General features: G+C 45.7%; 1 long non-coding RNA gene across 1 annotated transcript; it reads right to left on the reverse strand.

Annotated features, from left to right (window-relative positions):
* Positions 1-346: 346 nt before the first annotated feature.
* Positions 347-7,330, reverse strand: LOC120322762. The gene is made up of 3 exons (XR_005562656.1): positions 6,990-7,330; positions 5,668-5,815; positions 347-1,077 (listed from the first exon to the last, which is right to left on the reverse strand). It is a non-coding gene; the product is annotated as an uncharacterized LOC120322762 (long non-coding RNA).
* Between the last annotated feature and the right edge of the window lie 12,044 nt (positions 7,331-19,374).

Consider the following 19,374-nt stretch of genomic DNA (forward strand, 5'->3'; position numbering starts at 1 on the left):
TTCCCCTAGACCAGGTTGCTCCAAGCCCCGTCCAACCTGGCATTGAAGCCAGCTCACAACCCAGAGCCAGGGAAGCCTGTGCAGGCTCCCACTTGTATCCCCACTCAGTGTCCCATTCCTGTGTCAATACAGGCAAATTAGCCCGGATGTTTTCTACCTTATTTTTAATTTCACCAGCTATATGCATATAAATGATCATATTAAAAAGAATTCATTAATAAGTCATATTTAGTTTCTTTAGAGCAAAACCAGTCCATCGGATAGAAAAGCACCAGGTTCAAAATCACCATCCGGAGCCCAACCAGCAGCAGGGCTGATAATGGTCCCCTCAGAGCTCATCAGCTGAGACAACAGATTTCCAAGTGTGAGCTCTGGCATTGCAGAACCCCAGGGCTATTCATTACATTTCCCACTTCCCCGTCTGCTCTCTGCAAGGTAGGGATGTGTATTCCAGGCTATCGCTGTCATTAATAATCTGATCCATGTCTTTCGATTATTTTAGTAATTACTCCACATAAAAAGACTACTGAGTATGATTACAAATATGGCTTTGTTTTGATTGTCTGCTTTGGTGGTGAATACCAGCTGCCTGAAATTCCTTGACTTTGTTTAACAATATAAATAATGTTTGCTGCAGTTTCTGACTGCCTTGCACTGACCCCAGGGGTATAAACTTAATAACACAACACTCTAATAAACTCATCTGCAAACTGTTCAAAGTTCAGAAATTAAACCTTATTTGCATACAAAAAACACATCAAAAGAACATTAAGGGCCAAATTCTGTTCTTTTGAAGATCTGCAGGCACCACTTGCAAACTGCTGCTGCTGTGCCCATGGCCAGGAGAGCAGGATGGACCCAGGGCTTGGCCTATCACCTGCCATGATCAGGGGTTTCTTGGGGGCTGGCAGGGCTGAGCAGGGGCTCCCCAGAGCTGTCTGGCCCCCAAATTCCTTGCTGCTGCCTGTATTGAGGCCAGGAATACCTGTGGTGCAGATACTGCATTATCACCTCCTTGCTCCGTTTTTCCATCCCCAACACCAATTTGACCATTCCTGACTGGGAAAATACATGCACCTGCAGTAAGAAAATAGCATTATACATGGAATATCCCATGAGTGACCATACAGCTGGCCCAGAGCTGGTTGGAATGACCACTCCCCTCTGGACTCTTCAGGAGTAGACAGTGCCCAGCAGGTCAGCCTGCCCTGCGCCCACCGGCCACGAGGCACGACAGGGCTCCTGTGATCCTGGGAATACCCTGGCTGGAGGAGATGGAGGGTGGATCATCGGGCAGATGGGTGCTCAGGCTGATCTCCCGACGCCAGGCTGGTGGCACACAGTGAGTAACTCATCACTGCCACCACAGGAAGGAGCTCCAGCACTGCTCGTGGAGCAGCGCTCCGTGCTCCCTCAGAGCTGCACATACAGCTCTATTTGCTCTGCTCTGATTTCCTTCTCCTGAGCATCACCTCTCCACAGCTCAAATACTGCCAAGGCTCAGGGTCTTGGAGAAAGCTGAGCTCCATCCTCTCCTCACACTAGCAAAGGGAAACTCTGGGATGCAGCTCAGGCAGATGGGGAGGAACCTTGGCTGGTACAAACCTTGTTCCTGCTGGAAACCAGCCCTGCCTGGTGCTGGCAAAGCTGCTTACAGGTATCTCACCGTATCTCCCTTCCAGGAGTGGGTGATTTGCAATTCTGAGTGAGTTCGAAGAAGACATAATGTTCTGTTTTATCTGCAGGGGAAGCACACAGCTTAACCTTTGCCAGCAGCAAAACTCTAGCTCAAGTATTGATCAGCCCTTTAGGAAATAAGTGAGGGCTCCTGACACCAGGATCCATTCACACCTGTTGGGATGGCATTTGGATTGGTCCTCAGTGAGCAACACCAGCTGAGAGGGAACCTCAAACAGCCATGGGAGAGCAAGCAGAGGACCTGTTGGAGGAGAATCAGGTGATTCAGAATCAGAATGAGTTTTGAATTCTAACCCCCACAGTTACTGGGCCACACCAGAAGCTCAGCTTCCTTTTCACCACTGTGACTATCCAATGGCAAATACGACCATGGACACCCACCCCAGACAAAGCCAGGTGCCTCAAAACCAGTCATGCCCATCCTGACCGATCCCAGCACCAGCTCTGACAGAAGGACCTTCTCAGAAGTGCCAGTGCTTTGGTGGAAATCCACAGCAGTAACCACATGGGGGATAAATTAATAATTTGTGGGTGCTCAGAGGGGTCCACCTTTGCTTCCTCCCTGCCATTACTCACAGTTTCATAGAGTTACAGAAGGGTTTGGCTTGGAAGGGGCCCTAAAGACCACCCAAGTGTCCCTTGGCTGCCTTCCAGTCACCTCCAGTTGTAGCCTGATGCCGTGAAGTGTAAAACACAGGCAACAAAAAAAAAAGGAATAAAAATACAGCAGAGAAGTGTTTTTTCTATAAAAATGAAATTTGAATAAAAGTATGTTCATAACGTACATAAGTGGAAACCATGGGGTGTTTTTAGCCCCAGCGTGTTACAAAGAAAATTTTGGTTCCAGGACACCCCCGAAGGGGACAGACATTTATTTAGGAAACTGAAAAAGCACAAATGCAAAGCAAATTTAAAAATCAATTAGTTAAACCAAGGTTTCTCACTTTTTGATTTAAATCACGATTAAAAGCAGTTACTTGGCTGATTTCAATCAATCCACACCGTCTGTCTCAGCTGATCTCGAGCTGTTAAATAAGAACAGAGAAAATCATCGATAACCCATCTGTGTCACAGATGAGGAGCAACCCCAAGGGAACTGTTGCTCCCTGTTTCTCATGTGGTGGCCCCTGGATTTTTGAGGAGTGCCACAAGCCCAGAGGAAGCCACAAAAAAAGAATTTGTACCTGCAGCTCTGTGACAGGAGACAGAAGTAGGGAGGGCTCACGCAGTCAGGGTGTGTAACATATGTATTTACTCTCCCTAAACATAGCATAAAACATCCCTAAGTGACACTGGTGCAGTTAAGTTTCACAAAAATTAGTTTTCCTGAGGGTACTATCCCTGCTTTGGGAAAATTTGCGCAGGAATAAGGGCCAGCAATGGGGACAATGCACCTGCAGACAGCAAAAAACAGGAGGTCAGACATCGTGGAATAATTTAGGGAAAGTCCTCTATGATCATTGAGTCCAACCATCCACCCAGCACTGCCAAGACGACAAAGAGAGCAGGGAAAAACTGCACCAGGGAGAGGAGGAAGAGCAGAAAAGCCCAGGGAAGTGAGTGGGTGCCGGGGCGAACGCCGGGCTCAGCCGGAGCTGTCGCGCCCGTCACGGAGCTGTTTCCCATGTTTGGGCAAATTCCCTTTAGGCTGCAGTTCCCCAGTTGTCTAATTGTCCTTGATGTATGTTCTCTCCCCCAGGAATGCCATCCAGACCTAGCAGCTCCAGATGTCTGAATATTATGCAGGAAGCTGGTAAACAAATTCCTCCTATTTTTCCTGCTAGCAATTAGTAACGTAGGAAGAACACATTGCTGAGCAGGCGAGGAACCCAGCACACATATTTCATATGCATTTAGAGCCACTTAACGCCTCTGGAAGGGTGAGGAACACTCAATACTGTAAATCTGTTCCATCACCCCTTGTTGCTACAAAAAAGTAAAAATAAGGAAAAAAAGCAAATGTTGAAATAAAAGTTAAAATTAGGACAAATTAGTGATTTCAACATCTTGCAGAGTAACCATCTAACACTCAGGTGACAGAGCAGTTCTGCCACCTCCCCTCAAGCAGCTCTTTTAAATTATTTCAACTTTTTACCCCAACTTAACTTTGGAGGAGGTACCTGCCTGCTTCCCGTGCTTCCCCTCTCCGTTAATTTCTTTGCCTGCTCCAGCAATCCTGCCCTAGGAGGGATGGCTTAGGTGGCTTCAGGAGTCTTTACCAGCATTAATTGTTATGATTTTAGAGCCCCACAGGGTGAAGACTTTGAAAAGGAGAATTTGTTCCTAAGATTGGGAGGAAAATGAAAAAATCCAGCACCGTGGCCGTGCAAAACTCCAGCACAGAGACAGTGCTGGGAACACTGGGAAGAGAATTAAAGGTTTCCAGCTCAGGGGGTGAAAGGACAGCGTTCGTGAAAAACACAAGCCACAGATCCACATGCTGGATTTTACCAGCTGTGGAAGTTTGGGAGCAACTGAATAAATTTTGCTGTGATAAAGATCTTTATCTGGTCTGGCTGCCCCAAAGTGATCTGTGCCATGGCACTTTCTGGGGGAATTATGCTTGTCTCTGTTAGGACTAAACTGAGAGCTCTTCTTAGCTAAAAACACAACTGCAGCATATTCCTAAATAAACAGCTGTCCCAGAGGGAGTTAACCATGTTTTAGGCTTTTTTTCAGTCTTATGAAATATGTATTGCCCCAAGTCATGGGAAAATCTAGGAGACAGAGGCAGCTCCTATTTTGCACCTTCAGAGTGTTTGGCATATTTTTGTTCTGGTAACTGTGAAGAAAGTCTCCTTTCTGACACTTTTTGGCATTGCCCTGCCCAAACAGTGAGCCCCAACCACTGCTACAGATCACATGCTAAATTCAAGGCAAGCAGGAGGTGGTGCCACAATAAATAGCTTTACTGATCTCTTCATGGTGGTTTATCAACCCTCTACAAGCATCCCAAGCCCTGGACAGGGTTATGGACAGCCAAGGCTCTCAGCCACAGCCCTCCACGTGCAGCGCAAAGGTGAGCACTGCACTTTTCAAAGCGTCTTTTGATCCCATTTTATATTTTTCCCCTAAATAAATGGGTTGGTGAGGCCCTAAATGGCCTGCAGTGTTATGGACTGTCCATGTTTCCCTTGGTCAGTGCTGGGAGCCAGGCAGAAAGGGTTTAGTGCCACCTCTGCTTAGGGAAAGGGTGTAGGAAACCCGACCCAGGGCTTTTCAAGCCTTCTCAAATGAAGGTTTAAAATAGCCCCAGCAACCTGGTGAGTGACCTCAGTAGCTTAACGAGTCCTCTCAAACCAAGAACTAAGAGAGGAGCACGAGAATGAAGTTACTGAGGAAAATGTCTACATTGAGCACTTCACAGGTGATGCTCAGAACCCCCTCAGTGCTCTCAAACACCAGCTCTGAAGAGGTTATTTAGAGATCTCTTTGCAACTCATTATCCTTAAGCAAAAATAAACTGCAAACATGCAAAACAAGTGTCCATTTGCTATTTTCATCATCTCTCCTTCCTCTGGCTCAGGTGTGTGTGGAGCATATACCTGTTGGAGGACTAAGATCATTCCTGCTCCTTACTGCGATGAAGGAATTAAATACAAAATCTTCTGTAGGAAGCAATTGTGAAGTGTGGAAGTTTCTAGTCAGGCAAATAAATTGGATTTAAGTATATTACAGTCATAATCTTTTTCTGCCTCTCTCCAGACAGCCTTTGTACATGGAGAAATGAGAATGTATTCTCAGACAAATCTTGACCTGAGGGAGAAGGCTGCGGGAATCTGGATTTTCAATAACATAAGACAATAAAGCTCAGACTTCTAACCTGCCGCAATATGGTAAAAGTATAAAGAGCTTAGCAACTAATAAAAGAAAAGGGTCTTCCAACTCATATTTGAAGATCTAGACCCCCAAAAGGACACTTCATAAAGATCATAATGGGTTAGTCAGTATCTAACAGATACCATGTACCTTGTTGACCAATTGTCTGACAGTTGTCTTCTGCAGGCCTGGATATTAATAAGCCTTGTGTTGATTTCCTTGGGGTATTTTGTCTTCGTAATTGTACATCTACTTGTTGTGACACTGCAGCTCGCTATATATTTATTTAATGTGATTCCTATAGCAAAAAAAAAATAAAAAAATAAAAAAAATCAGTGAATGTATGGCATTGTTTCCCTCAGATGAGATGCACACACTGCAAATTTCCTCTCCCTCCGAGCTGCGGCGAATCAAAGCTGTGCCAGGGAAAGGGAGAGCTCCCGGTCTTGGGGCAAAGAGGAAATCCAGATGTGTTTTCCCCTTAGGTGTGAATATGTCTTACTCCTTGCATTACACAGGGAATATAAAGGGATTCAATTATCGCCGCATTTTGATTTCTAATAATAACAAAAACTCCTTCTAGAAGGGATTCCATTAAATAATGTTTTGACAGATAATGCTGGTGTAAAGTAGCTGTCAGTCACACAGCGAGATCAAGGGGAAACAGATGCACGAGGCAGATCACAGAGAGGCTTATAGAGTGAAAATGAAGCCTGTTCCAAACTCCTCTCACTAACAAAACAAAGGCTGCCTGTGGCCTGATCCTGCTCTCAACCATGTTCTGTGCAGCTACTGAGCAAAATGCAAATATTTAGAGATTGCCTGCGAGAGATAAATTGCAGTTTTCCATAGATTCTCAAATACAGGAATATTTAAAGAGCTCTGTGTTTGTAGCTCCCTCGGTCATACCAGATGTGGCCTCACCACTGTAACACCACAAGACAGGGGGAGGAGTGGTGGCTGTTGAGTCCTTGGCCAAACTACTCCTCTTCCCTGCACCTGTCCCACTCCAGTTCCTGGCCAGGACACTGTCCCTGGCTTTCAGAGAGGCTGCTCATACTGATGCAAGTCTGAAAACACCAGGTTTACCCAAATATCACCTTTACTTGTCCCTGGGAACAAAGCTCAGCCCCCATTTGCTGCTTGGTCCATCCCTTCCATGGTCTGGAGAATCTGCAGCTAAAGGGGAACTTCCTTCCTTTGTCCCACCTTCATCATCATCATCATGGAATCACAGACTGGTTTGGGTTGGGAGCGACCTTAAAGACCACCCAGTTCCACCCCCTGCCATGGGCAGAGACACCTTCCACTCTCCCAGGTTGCTCCAAGCCCCATCCAACCTGGCCTCGAACAACTTCACTACATTCCCCTTAAAGTTTATCCTGTGGTGAAATATTTTCCTTTTGCTCCAAGTTCCCCACAAAATCTCACACAAATGCTTTGTCACATCCCTCTGCCTTCCACTAACTCACCCTGGCTGTGCTGATCCCAGTTCCCAGCCAAAACAAGCCCCTCAGGGCAATTCCTGCTGCTGTTGCCTCCTGGGGTCTCCGTGTTGTGCCTCCAACACAGGATCAACAGAGATAAATGGAACAACAGAGTGGAGGGAGCCTGTGCTGGAAAAGACAGAGTATAAAAATTAAGACTATATTGATTTGTAGCAACATCTAAAGTCACAGTAGACTGTGAGGTGAGCAGCTGCCTAATGAAGAGGGGTCTGCAGGTAACATTTCCATACTTGATCCTGGCATATCCTGGGATAAGATAAATCATGGGAAATGAGAGGAATAATAGATATGTGTTTCAAGGAATTTGCTTAGGGGACAGATTAAATTACAACTAATTATAATATTTAAAAATAAATCTCCAAACTTTCCATATGAGCTCTGAAAGAGCTCATTGAAAACTATTAACTATAAACTATGTTCACAAGTTACTCAGCTTTTAAAAAAATAGACTTGATTTTTTCTATTGCTAAAATTATCCTGGAGCTTGAGCACAAAGTTTAAATACGGGATTAAGAAAGGAAATACACACACAAAAGGGTCACTGCTTTATTCCCTGGCAACTCATGAGTCAGGAACAGGAAATCCAAGCTCCCTCTCCCAAATCACCTCCCCCACCCAAGGGTGCTGTTCCAGAGTGGCAATGAGGCCAACCCAGGTCACAAGCAACTGTGTGACACCCAGGAGATTCCTTAACCTGCTCTAGAGGAATGTTATCTTCAGCTAAAGTGTTTTAACTTAAAATTTTCAGGTTTTGGATAAAATTTCAGTTGGAGAGGAAAAAAAAAAAAACAAACCTGAAAATAGCAAAAGTTTCTAGAAGGAAGAAATGAAGCGCCAAGGGATCTGCTCCACCACCTCCATATTCCTCCAGCACCTTCCCACCAGTGATATGGGTAAAAATACAAATATTTATAGAAGACAATTAGCCCAGGTGATAAGGGGAGGTTATTATGGGGTGTTGTGCTCATGGGAAAGTGCTGGAAATTATGGGGTAAGGCAAAGGAATAATCTATCTGGATAATCCCAACAAAAACTGCTTCCGGACTGTGCAAGAACCAAGGAAAATGGGAAATGCTTCTTTTTAAATGGATTATTAATCTAGAGTGGTCTATAGCTCAAAGCGTTGTGAGTGCTTGAGGTAGGGTCAATAAACCTGTGTTTTTAAGATAGATTGTAATAAAATGCTTTCCTTTAAGCATTCAGGATTAGTGACAGGAGGATGCTCTGCCCCTGGATCCTCAGCATTGGACAGCACGTGGCCTTGGGCACCAGTGAGCTGCTTATTCATTTGTCTTTTTTTAAACACTCAGACAGAGTTACAAGATAAGACACAAGTGTAACTAAACTTAACAAGCATCTAATTTTATCCTTTGTTTTGCTTGGTAAACATCAGCTTACAAAGTCAGAGCAGAGAGCTGCAGCTACCCTTGGGAATGAAAAAATATAATTATTTACTACAAAACATACTGGATTTTAGTGATTTTGGGGTGACTTTATGAAACTGTGGCTGAAAAGTTTTGTTCCCCCCCCCCTTTACCTGAAGTTCATTAACTAAATAAATTTCCATAAATGCCTTTCTCTGAACAAAACAACAAATGGGTTTTACTTTCCCCCCAAAACTCATTTGGACTCAGGAGCTCCCAAGCAGCCCCCATTCCATGGGAATCAGGGCTGTACGCACACAGGCTTTTGAGCAGAATTATGCCAAAAAATGAATTTTAATGCCCCAAAAGTGCTGAAAATGAACAAAATTCTGCACAAAAATTTCACTTGTGGAGCCCAAGGTATGATCAAACCTCCTGTGACTGAACTAGACAGAACATGGGGAAAATGTCCCATCCCTGGCAGCATCCAAGGCCAGGTTGGATGGGATTTGGAGCAACTCGGTCTAGTGGAAGGTATCCCTGCCCATGGCAAGGGGAGGGACTGGGTGAGCTTTAAGGTCCCTTCCAACCCACACCAATCTGGGATTCTATAAAAACCTTGATCACTTCAAAACCACCAGCAAGTTCATTCAAAGCAGAACTCCTGGAATTTGGTGTGCTGTGATTCTGGGAATGCTCCTGCCTGGAGCACAGGCACAGACAAACACAAGTCTGTGCCTCAATACTTGATTTATTTGTCATCTATTACGTTATTATCACTTTATTTATCATGTATTTTAGGCAATGTGCTGCAGCAGCAGCACTGGCTCCTGCAGGCTGCCCGTCATCTCTGACTGTGTTTCACTGACCTGCAACTTTTACATCTACATTTTCAAGCTGATATTTAACTTGAATGATCAAATCCAGTATTTTCTGGCTCTCTGACAACGTTAAACCAGATCAAGGTGCTGCACTGGGAAATGGACTGTCATATCTCCTTTTCCTTCTCTATTCCAGCACTAAAGTTGCATTTAGGACCAAGTGCAGGGATCTGTGGTCCAGCAGCTTAAAAGACCCAGGCACTTGCTGGAGGAGACAGAGGGAAACAGTCTAATGTGCTCTTGCCATGTGGTAATTTTCCAGATAAATGGACAGTTGCTTCAGCAGCTCCACTGTTGAAGGTCAATGATCCATATAATACGGGCAATTACGGAAGTATTTCCATTGCAGACTCGGTGACAAATTTTTAGTGCAAGACAACAGATAAACTGGAACAGCAGCACCAGAATGAAGGCATTGAACTTGGAATCCTACATCCCAGCTCCTGTCTGGTGTTCGCTGGAGGGATCAGCTCTCCATCCCCAGCTCACCTGGGGATTTTCTTCATATTTTCTTATTTTGGCATTTCTTAATCTAAAATTACTTAATATTGAGCCTAAATTACCACCACCTGGCTTTCACACAGCCCACTTTTCCTGCCCTCTAGTTCAAAGTTAAGCGCTTGGCTGTTTTATGAAGATTCTCTAGGGCTGAAGGGGGGAAAAAAAATAAAAAAAAATCAAATAAGGGAAAACTCCTCAGCAATTTGAAAACTTGGGCTCCCGGCGGAGGCACAAACATAACATTGCCTTTTAAAGCAAGGCAGAAAGCATTTTCAGGAGTGTGTTCTGCTGGTACTCTGACAAACACCACACACGAGGCTGGCTGGAATCACAGCTCACCTGCTCATGGTTCATGAAGATTCCAAGCAAAACATGGGTTGAAATAAATAATTGTTTTGTGTAATGAAGTGTGCACGAGGTCTCTGGTGACAGGACCAAAGGGAACAGCTGGAACTGTGTCAGAGGAGGGTTAGGTTGAATATTAGGAAAAGGTTCTTCCCGCAGGGAGTGGCTGGGCACCGAACAGGCTCCCCAGGGCATGGCCCCAAGACTGTCAGAGCTCAAGGACTGTTTTGACAACACTCTCAGGGATGGGTGGGATTGTTGGGGCGTCCTGTGAAGGGTCAGGAGTTGGACTAATGGTCTGTCTGTGTCCCTTCCAGCTCAGGAAATTCTGTGATTCTATTAAGTAACCGCTCATACCATGGCATGGGCTGTTTCAGCACCACTTGCATCCCAAAAAGCCAGGCCCTTCCTGCACAGTGTTACAACATGCCATGAGAAATCAATTCCAAACCCTTGAAAATATTTCTGAGCATCCCAGAGTCCCTCCCTGGCAGCACCAACAGTTCCAGCTCAGAGCTTGTAAAAAGCAAAGAGGTTCTTGCACCTTCAGCATCTGCTTATAAACCATCTACACACACCAAAATGTAAAATATCCAGGTGCCCTCAGCCATCCAGGGGCTGGGGAAGTTTAACGATAAACACATAAGACCCTGAAAGACTTTTGTGATTTCTGATGGGAATACATTAAACCTGTGGTAGTGCTTCCCTTGTGGATTGTACTTCTGTTTCAGTTTCAGTTTACTGCTGCTTTTCCCTATCGTGTAAGAGACAGAGTGCCATTTCATTCCACCAAAATGAACGGGAAACATCCGTAAAGAGCAGCCTTAATGGTGGAGGAATTCACCAGGGACAGCCTTTGGAGTTGTTCAAGAACCTATTTCAAAATTTAAGCAGATTTTGCTAAAAAGGAAAGAGAGAAGAAAGAGACTTGAAATGCTGGAATTTAACCTTCATGTAGAAAATGAAAGAATGTTTTCAGGAATACCCGAGGCAGAAGCCATCCCTCCCCTCTCTCCCTCCCTCCCCACAAGCAGGACCACTTGGCAGAAGCCAGGACTGACACAGGAACCATTCCTTGTGCAAATAAGTGATTTTGTACAAGATTAATTAGTAAGGGGAGACAGTTTGGGATATCTTATGAGGTCAGTGGCTCATTTATGAAATACGCAGTGATAATCCACAGCCATGGAAGAGCTGGATGATCAGCAGATCATTGACTGGTTCAGGTTGAAAGGGACCTTTAAGATCACCTAGTCCAACCCCCTGCCATGAACAGGGACACATCCCACAAGACCAGGCTGCTCAGATCTTGCAGTATTAGCACTGACTTGTGTTTCTCAAGGAGATAAATAGGGATGGGACAGTCCAAGGGCCGAGTTCCTCCTGCCCACCAGCATCAGATTGAAACAACCAGGAAAGAGCTCTCCCTACAAACACCCCAATCAATAAATTCATGAATTACATATTTTTGGACGTCAGGAAGAATTTCCTCATGGAAAGGATTTTTAAATATTGGAAGGGGTTGCCCGGGGAGGGGTAGTGGATTCCCCATCCCTGGAGGTGTCCAAGGAATGACTGGACGTGGCACTCAGTACTCAGGCTAGGTGACAAGGTGGGGATCGAGCACAAGGTGGACTCAATGGGCTGGGAGGGCTTTTCCATCTTTAATAATTCTATGATTCTACATCACTGCCTTCCTGGAAGTATCACTGTGCCAGGTTCCCAAGGAACTTCTGTAACATACAGTTAACATATCTGATGTCTAATCCAGCAAAATAAGGTAGGTGGGTTTGGCAAAGCTTCATCAGGAGAATCTCTTTTGAATTGCATTAATGCCAACATCTAACATTTTTTAAAATCACTGATTTATCATTGATCTGTCGCTGTTGTGCAGAACAGATACAGCAAGTCCTGCATATTTGCTCTGAACTCTTCTCAAAGACATATCCCAGACAATGACATGGAAAGGATAAATTTATTCTCTCTAATGTGAGCTGAGGCCACTAATGGGAACTAAATACACTGATTTTCCCCGTCCTGGGCAGCAGCTCATTGGACAAACACTGTTCCTGCTATGTACACAAAAACTCCTCCCCTAAAACATCCCCCAACCCTGTTTTCTCTTGTAAAAATTATGTAATTGCATGTTGGTTCAGAAAATTGCATAAAAGTTGCCTCTATTATGATTAATTGTCCCCACGGCTTCTTGTAAAATTTTTCAAAGTTCCAGCTAGTCACACAGGGTTTGGTTTACAGAAGTGTAGCACATTATTAGATTTTCTGATAAAATGGGCTCTTTTGTGATTCAAAAGCTGCTGCTCCTCCAGACAACTGGCAATCTCTTTGTTATTCACCCCAGAGATGCACCAGCCAAAATGGAGTGCACTCCATGAAAAAGAGGTATTCCCAACCAGACATGCAGATTAGGCATCACTTAGGCGGTGTAAACAAAGCATCACCAAAGTTTGGGCACCAGCTGAAAGGACATGTCACCATTTGGGTGGTGTTCCTGCCCTTTCCAACATCCCGAGTGCGAAAACTCAGTGCTGCTCCCACCCACAGGCTGTGATGCCAGGCTCTGAATCCTGCTCCAGTTTGACATTTATCTTATTTAACTTTGGATAAATGCTGATTAAGGAAGGTAAATCACAGAATCATTTGGGTTGTAAAAGCCCTCCCAGCCCATAGAGTCCACTCTGTGCCTGATTCCCACCTTGTCACCCAGCTCAGAGCGCTGAGTGCCACATCCAGTTATTCCTTGGACACCTCCAGGCATGGCGACTCCACCACCTCCCTGGGCACTGCCTTCCAATGCCTGACCACCCTTTCCAGGAAGAAAATGCTCCTGATGTTCAACTTGAACCTCCTCTGGTGCAGCTTGAGGCTATGAAGAGGGAGAGAACGCAGCACTACCCACACCACTCCTATCACTGCACAGAATCAGAGTGGTTGAGTTGGAAGACGCCTCTGGAGACCACCTAGTCCAACCCCCTGTCAAAGCAGGTTCACCAAGAGCATGCTGCATAGGATCATGTCAAGGTGGGTTTTGAACATCTCCAGGAAAGGAAACTCTACCAACTCCCTAGGAAGCCTGTTCCACCTTCATAGCCCTCCACCAAACCCTCTCCAGTTATGAAGCCATAACGCAAGTACCTAAAGTTTTCTGAAGGAATAACTGCATGTGCAGACAGGAATGACCCAACTGCAGAGTCCTCTCATATCAAACACTCAGGAAGGTCCCACACCAGCAGCTGGACAAAAGCTGAGCTCAGCTGGAATGCTTTGGTTTGGGAAGAACCTTGAAGCTTATCTCGTTCCCACACCAGTGGTCAGAAGAGCCCTGGATGGATGGGGCTGGCAGATGCCAAAAGAATCTCAACCAAACCTGGCTATGTCAACCCTTCATAATGTAACTATGGTTTCTGACTTATTACCAGCTACCAAAAAAATCACTGTGTTTGTATGAAAGACTCAGCTCAGTTACAAACGAAACATCAAGGATAACAAGGAAAGAAATTAAAATAGAAAACACTGCAGTTGTGTAGATCAAAGGTGTACCTGCCCATTGAACACCAACTAAAACTTTATCTCCTTCCAGTCCCAAGTCAAGTAAAAAAAAAAAAAAAAGGCAAGGAAAAAAAGGTAAAAACAAAGTGTTTTCATGATTAGAAGAATTAGTAAGTTGAGGGCATGCCAGGGGAGAATGATCCATGTGGGGTTTGCACCCTCAGAAATTCCCAACCTGTCACTGGAAACACCTCAGGTCTCACAAAACTCTCAGATTATTTATCCACAGAACAGAAGATTTTAAGATTAAAAACCTACATGAGCCACCATTTCCACTGCCAAGAGATCCATGTCAAAGGCACAAGCATTTACTGATGTCTAAACTTCCACAACCACAGTTGTTCCTGAGGATACTAATAAATAATCCAAGTCTCCTCATCTCCTGCTGCCCATTTCCCCCCCTCACTTTGCATTATGCAAAACAGCCAAATATTATCATCCTTCCAGCATCCTCCTTGAAAGGCACGAGCTTCAAATATCATAAAGGAGTATTGTCATAATGAGGTTAATGACAATAGGGTTTCCAATATCAAAGAGCCAACACACAGCTGCTTTATAGTATGGAGTGATACAGCACAGAGCTCTGTAATGAGAGAGAGAGTTTTTGGGTTACGCATTTTAATGAGTTTGTAATAAGCAAACTACTATGGAAGCTGGAATTTGCATTTCACAGCCTTATTCCGATAGAATACTTTGTTAACACTACACTGAAGGAGAAAAATGAGCCCAACTTCGTGAGGATTTAGAGTTGGAACATGCATAGGCCACTGTGCAGGAGATTATATGCTTTTAGAGCCAAAAGTATTTGGGAATACCCATGAGGAGGGAAAACATGCCTTTTGACCTATAGAATAAGTAGAAATAACCACCACGTGTCTCATGTTGCTTACACCTCATTTGCTGCCTCAGTTTGCACCTTGTAGCAGTGAGGCACATCAGTGATGGTGGTGAGGCCCTGGCACAGGTTGCCCAGAGAAGCTGTGGCTGCCCCATCCGTGGAAGTGTCCAAGGCCAGGTTAGACGGGCCTTGGAGCAACCTGGGCTAGATGATACTCTCAGGCACATGATGTGACTCTTAGGGATGTTCAGGGCTAAGGGTTGGACTTTACCCTTATGGGTCCCTTCCAACTCAGCATATTCTGGGATTCTGTGCCCCGCCCATGGCAGGGGGTGGAACAAGATGGCCTTTAAGGTCCCTTCCAACCTAAACCAATGATTCTGTAATCTCTTGCAACACAAATCCAGCCCAGAAGTTGGAATACCAAGGGCAGAGGCCTCTGGTGGGCACAGATCATCTCTGCTCCTTGGAGCACCACACAGTGCTCGTTACAACTCATTCCATGAAGAGAGGTACCTTAAGAACAACGCATTCATCTATTATTGTTCCTTATGGAAGACATAATCAGCTTCATTAGAAGTCGTTATTATGGGAAACCCCTGGAAAAAAACCTTCAAGTACAAGTAGGCAGCATGATCAATTAAAAGCCTGGAGTATGTTACTAATATGGGCAGATGTCTACAGGAATTTCTGGGGGAGGTTAGGAGCTCCAGAGGAGTGGCAGCTCCCATGGGCAGAGCCCACCCCATGCACCACACAGCCTGACATGGCAGGGAGGGCACTCACGTGCCCTGGAAGTGAGCAACACAAATAAGGGTGCAATCACCAGAAGACCACAAGCCACCAAGCACATCCAGAGATGCCCCACCAGAGGAGATGTTGTGCCGTGCCCCCGTCTGTGCCCCCTCAGCTCCCACCACTCCTATCACAGAGTTCTCACAACAAACTGTGCAGGAAAATTTGTCTGAAGCCAAAAAAAAAAAAAATGAAATGAAATTAAGTGTTGAAGGCAAAAGCTACTAAACGTTTTGAACTGACAATCGTGATTTTGAGGTGGGTTATTTTGGCTGACTCTGAAAGCATCTCAGACTAAGCACCGACAGGGCCCTTCACTGCCCTGGCAGCCAAAACTTGTTATGAAAGAGCACAGAATGGGCAGATTTGGGTAGATGAACCTTTTCCAGGTCACATAACTTCTGCCACCAAAGACTACCCCCAGCAGAGACACACAAGAGAGCCAGGACAGCAACTGGGGAGCCCTTTGGACAGTCCCTTCCCAGCCCTGACCCAGCACCAGGGCAGGCCCTGCTCACACGGATGGCAGGAAGCCCTTGCAGGGGGCAGGAAGCCCTTGGGTTGGTGCTGTTGTGACTGAGAGCAGTTTGCAGGCGATGCTCCACGTCAAACTTGAGGCCAAGCTCCAGTGGCACCATCCGTTTCCCAAGGCTGAGCATCCTCATCCATAAGGCCCAGGAAATTACAGCCTGTGCTTGGCGAGATGATATTTTTAAGCCTTAACAAACAAGGGCTTGATCTTTTAAGCAGTTTGGATCTGCTCTGCCTCACACATCCTCAGCAACAGCTGACTCGTTTTTGGGATGTATCTGGCACAGCAGAGAAAGAATTGGGCTCAGGCAGGAGCTCAGGCTGTGGGAGCCACTAAAAGCTTTTCCCATTGCATCTCTCAGGGTGAGAGCTGAGAGCTGTTACTCGGCAGGGCTAATACATCAGTTGCTGTGAAGTCAATAACATTGATTTTGGTGGGACCAGTGTTTCACTCAGTTGCAAAGAGTTGTTCCAGTAAGAGCTGGGGAACGGGGAGAGCTCCAGGACTGCCGGAGCCAACAGCTCCTGGGGAAGGCTTTCCCATGGGGAACCCACTGGTGCCAAGATTACAGGGAACAGGGAGAAGTGTTGCCCATTTTTAAGCATTCTCTATCATTAATCCCACAGGAATTTTCCCACCAGCTAATCTCTAGGGAAAAAAGGCACAGGGATCACAGACGTCTCAGTGCCCAGTTTAACAAACACCTACAGCTGGAAGACAGACCTTTCACTTGTAACAGCTAATTTATGACTTAAGAGAAGGAAAATAAAGTACACAGCAATATGCAGCTTCAGAAAGAACGGAGTGAAAGGAAGCGGAGTCCAAGGAGAGGCTATTTTTGTACCAAAATTCATGTGGCAGCAGGGCCAGGACAGCAATTGTCCCTTTGTATTTGGTGCTGCTGAGGCCACACCTTGAGTTCTCTATACAGTTCTGTCCCCTCACTGCAAGATGCTGAGGGGCTGGAGTGTGTCCAGGGAAGGGAATGGAGCTGGGGAAGGGGCTGGAGTGGCTGAGAGAGCTGGGGGGCTCAGTCTGGAGAAAGGAGGCTCAGGGGGGACCTCCTCACTCTCTGCAACTCCCTGACAGGAGGAGGGAGCCAGGGGGTGGGTTTGGGCTCTGCTTCCAGGGAACAAGGGACAGGATGAGAGGAAATGGCCTCAAGCTGTGCCAGGAGAGGTTCAAGTTGGACACAAGGAGGAATTTCTTCCTGGAAAGGGTGTTCAGACATTGGAAGGGGCTGCCCAAGGAGGTGGTGGAGTCCCCATCCCTGGAGGTGTCCAAGGAATGACTGGGTGACAAGGTGGGGAGCGGGCACAGGGTGGACTTGATAGGCTGAGAGGGCTTTTCCAACCTTAATAATTCTGTGATTCTGAGGCTCCACAGCCAAGGGACAGCTGCAGGTTCAGACTCTCCCTTGCTGCCATGCAGAGACTCAGCTTCCTATCTGCAAAGCTGAGTTTGAATTTAACAGCCCTGCACCCCCCCCCAAGGTCCTGCTCAGCCCCAGGCCCAGCTGCCACCCCAAGCAGATTCCACAGTGCAGCAGAAGACTCCAGTTGATATTAAGCCCTCACAGAGCCGTTACCCACATGATCAAATCAAGAGATACAGTAATTTACAGCAGCAAGCTGTAATCTCTTTTAAATAAAGAATTATTGCTTCCTCCTTCAGCAAGGACTTCGGTGTGCTGGGCTCCATCTTCTTTGAAGCACCGTGATATCCCACCAGGGACCAGGCAGGAATCTGTTAAAAGCAGACAGTACATTCAAGGAAAAGCTTGAGGAGGGGACAGTGCACCTGGACACCTGGACAGTGTGCAGATGCTCACTGCAGAGCCCAGGATGGCTTCCTCTGCCTTAAACCTCTTTTCCTATAAATCACATCCTGGTGAGATCTTTGTTCTTACAAAACATTCACCGAGTTCAGCAAACCCTGCACCTGTAAAACAGCACAGGGACAACTGACCTTCCCAATCACTGGAAAAACAGTAATCAAAGACAGAAAAAGGGGGAATACCATCCCCAGTGCATGCTGAGCAGCTCTGATGACAAGCTGCAGACATAACCTTTAGAGCTGTGCGTGGGTGGTGTTGTCACTGCGGCATTTTGTCCAGGGCAGGGATGGGCACACAGGAGATCTGAGGGAGCGCTCACTAAGCCGACTGTCCACACAGGCTTAAAAATAGTCCAGGAGAACAACTGTTCCTGTACCAGTGGGGAGGAGGGAGAGGGGGGAGGGTGGGGAGGGAGCTCAGCTTGTCCTGGTCAGCTGGGCTGGGCATGGCACCCACAGCCTAGTTAAATAATCACAGACTGGTTTGGGTTGAAAAAAAACCTTCAAGATCATCCTGTCCCACCCCCTGCCAAAGGCAGGGACATCTTCCACTAGCCCAGGTTGCTCCAAGTGCCATCTAACCTGGCCTTGAACACTTCCAGGGATGGGGCAGCCACAGCTTCTCTGGGCAACCTGTACCAGGGCCTCACCACTCTCATAGGGATTAATTTCATCCTAAAATCTAGTCCAAATCTCCCCTCTAGGTGTTTAAAAAGTTTAAAACCTCCCTCTGAGGACTTTTCGAGTTGAGACCCCACAAATCACCTTACAAAAAATCAGCCAGTAGATGGCAGGGCTGCAAAGCCTGATAACATCACCCGAGTTCAATTCACTCCAGCAAGAGACAGAATGATATTTTAAAGACTAATGTTTTCATACTTTAACTACCCTAACAGGATCTATTAGTACATCTGCAGAGATATTTTAAAGACTTATGGCTGGAGGATTACAATTAGCACACCAAACAACCCGGATCAGGCAGATCCATTCAAGTTTAAGCTTATTTTCAAATTCAAATCAAGTAGAGCTTCTAAAAGTGCAGATAATTTCTCCACAGTAATGTCCAGCTCATTCCAGGCATCAGCCAATTTAGGGCTATTGCGATCAACACGTTTTTTAGAGAGCAAAGACATACCAAAAACACAAGCCTGTGCCAGTGCCTGGTTCCAATCTCTGAGAAAATAAATATCCTTTTCCCCACTTTCATTATTTTTTCAATAAGGTAAATCCCGAACTTTCCCTTCACCAGTCACACACCTTTTTCACAGTGTGGATCCCACCTTAATGTTCACAATACTATTTTTAATCATCACAGGAGTTTTAAATACCAGCTTACACGAGGAGTAATCAGAGCTACTCAGTCTCAGCTGAGCAAACCCAGTGCTGAGCAGCACCAGGTGATGCTCCTGTGTGCAAGGGATAAGACAGGGAGGGACCCATCCCACATCAGCAGCAGCCTAAGGACACACATGGACTCCAGTATTTCTCTCTAGAACTTTTCCTGAGTGTTTCAGGGCATGACTTCCTTCCATAGGCAGCTTTGCTCATCCTACTTTTATATTTCCACAATTTTATATTTCCCCAATTATGAAAATCTTATTTTGAATTTAATGGTATTTATAATGCTACTTTCAAGTCAATACAGTTGATTTCTGTATCAGGTAATTTCATCTCACTGTGGTGATTTATT

Source organism: Pipra filicauda, unplaced genomic scaffold, assembly GCF_003945595.2.
Source record: "Pipra filicauda isolate LSUMZ 115617 unplaced genomic scaffold, ASM394559v2 scaffold150_size2825430_pilon, whole genome shotgun sequence".
Taxonomy (NCBI): Eukaryota; Metazoa; Chordata; class Aves; order Passeriformes; family Pipridae; genus Pipra; species Pipra filicauda.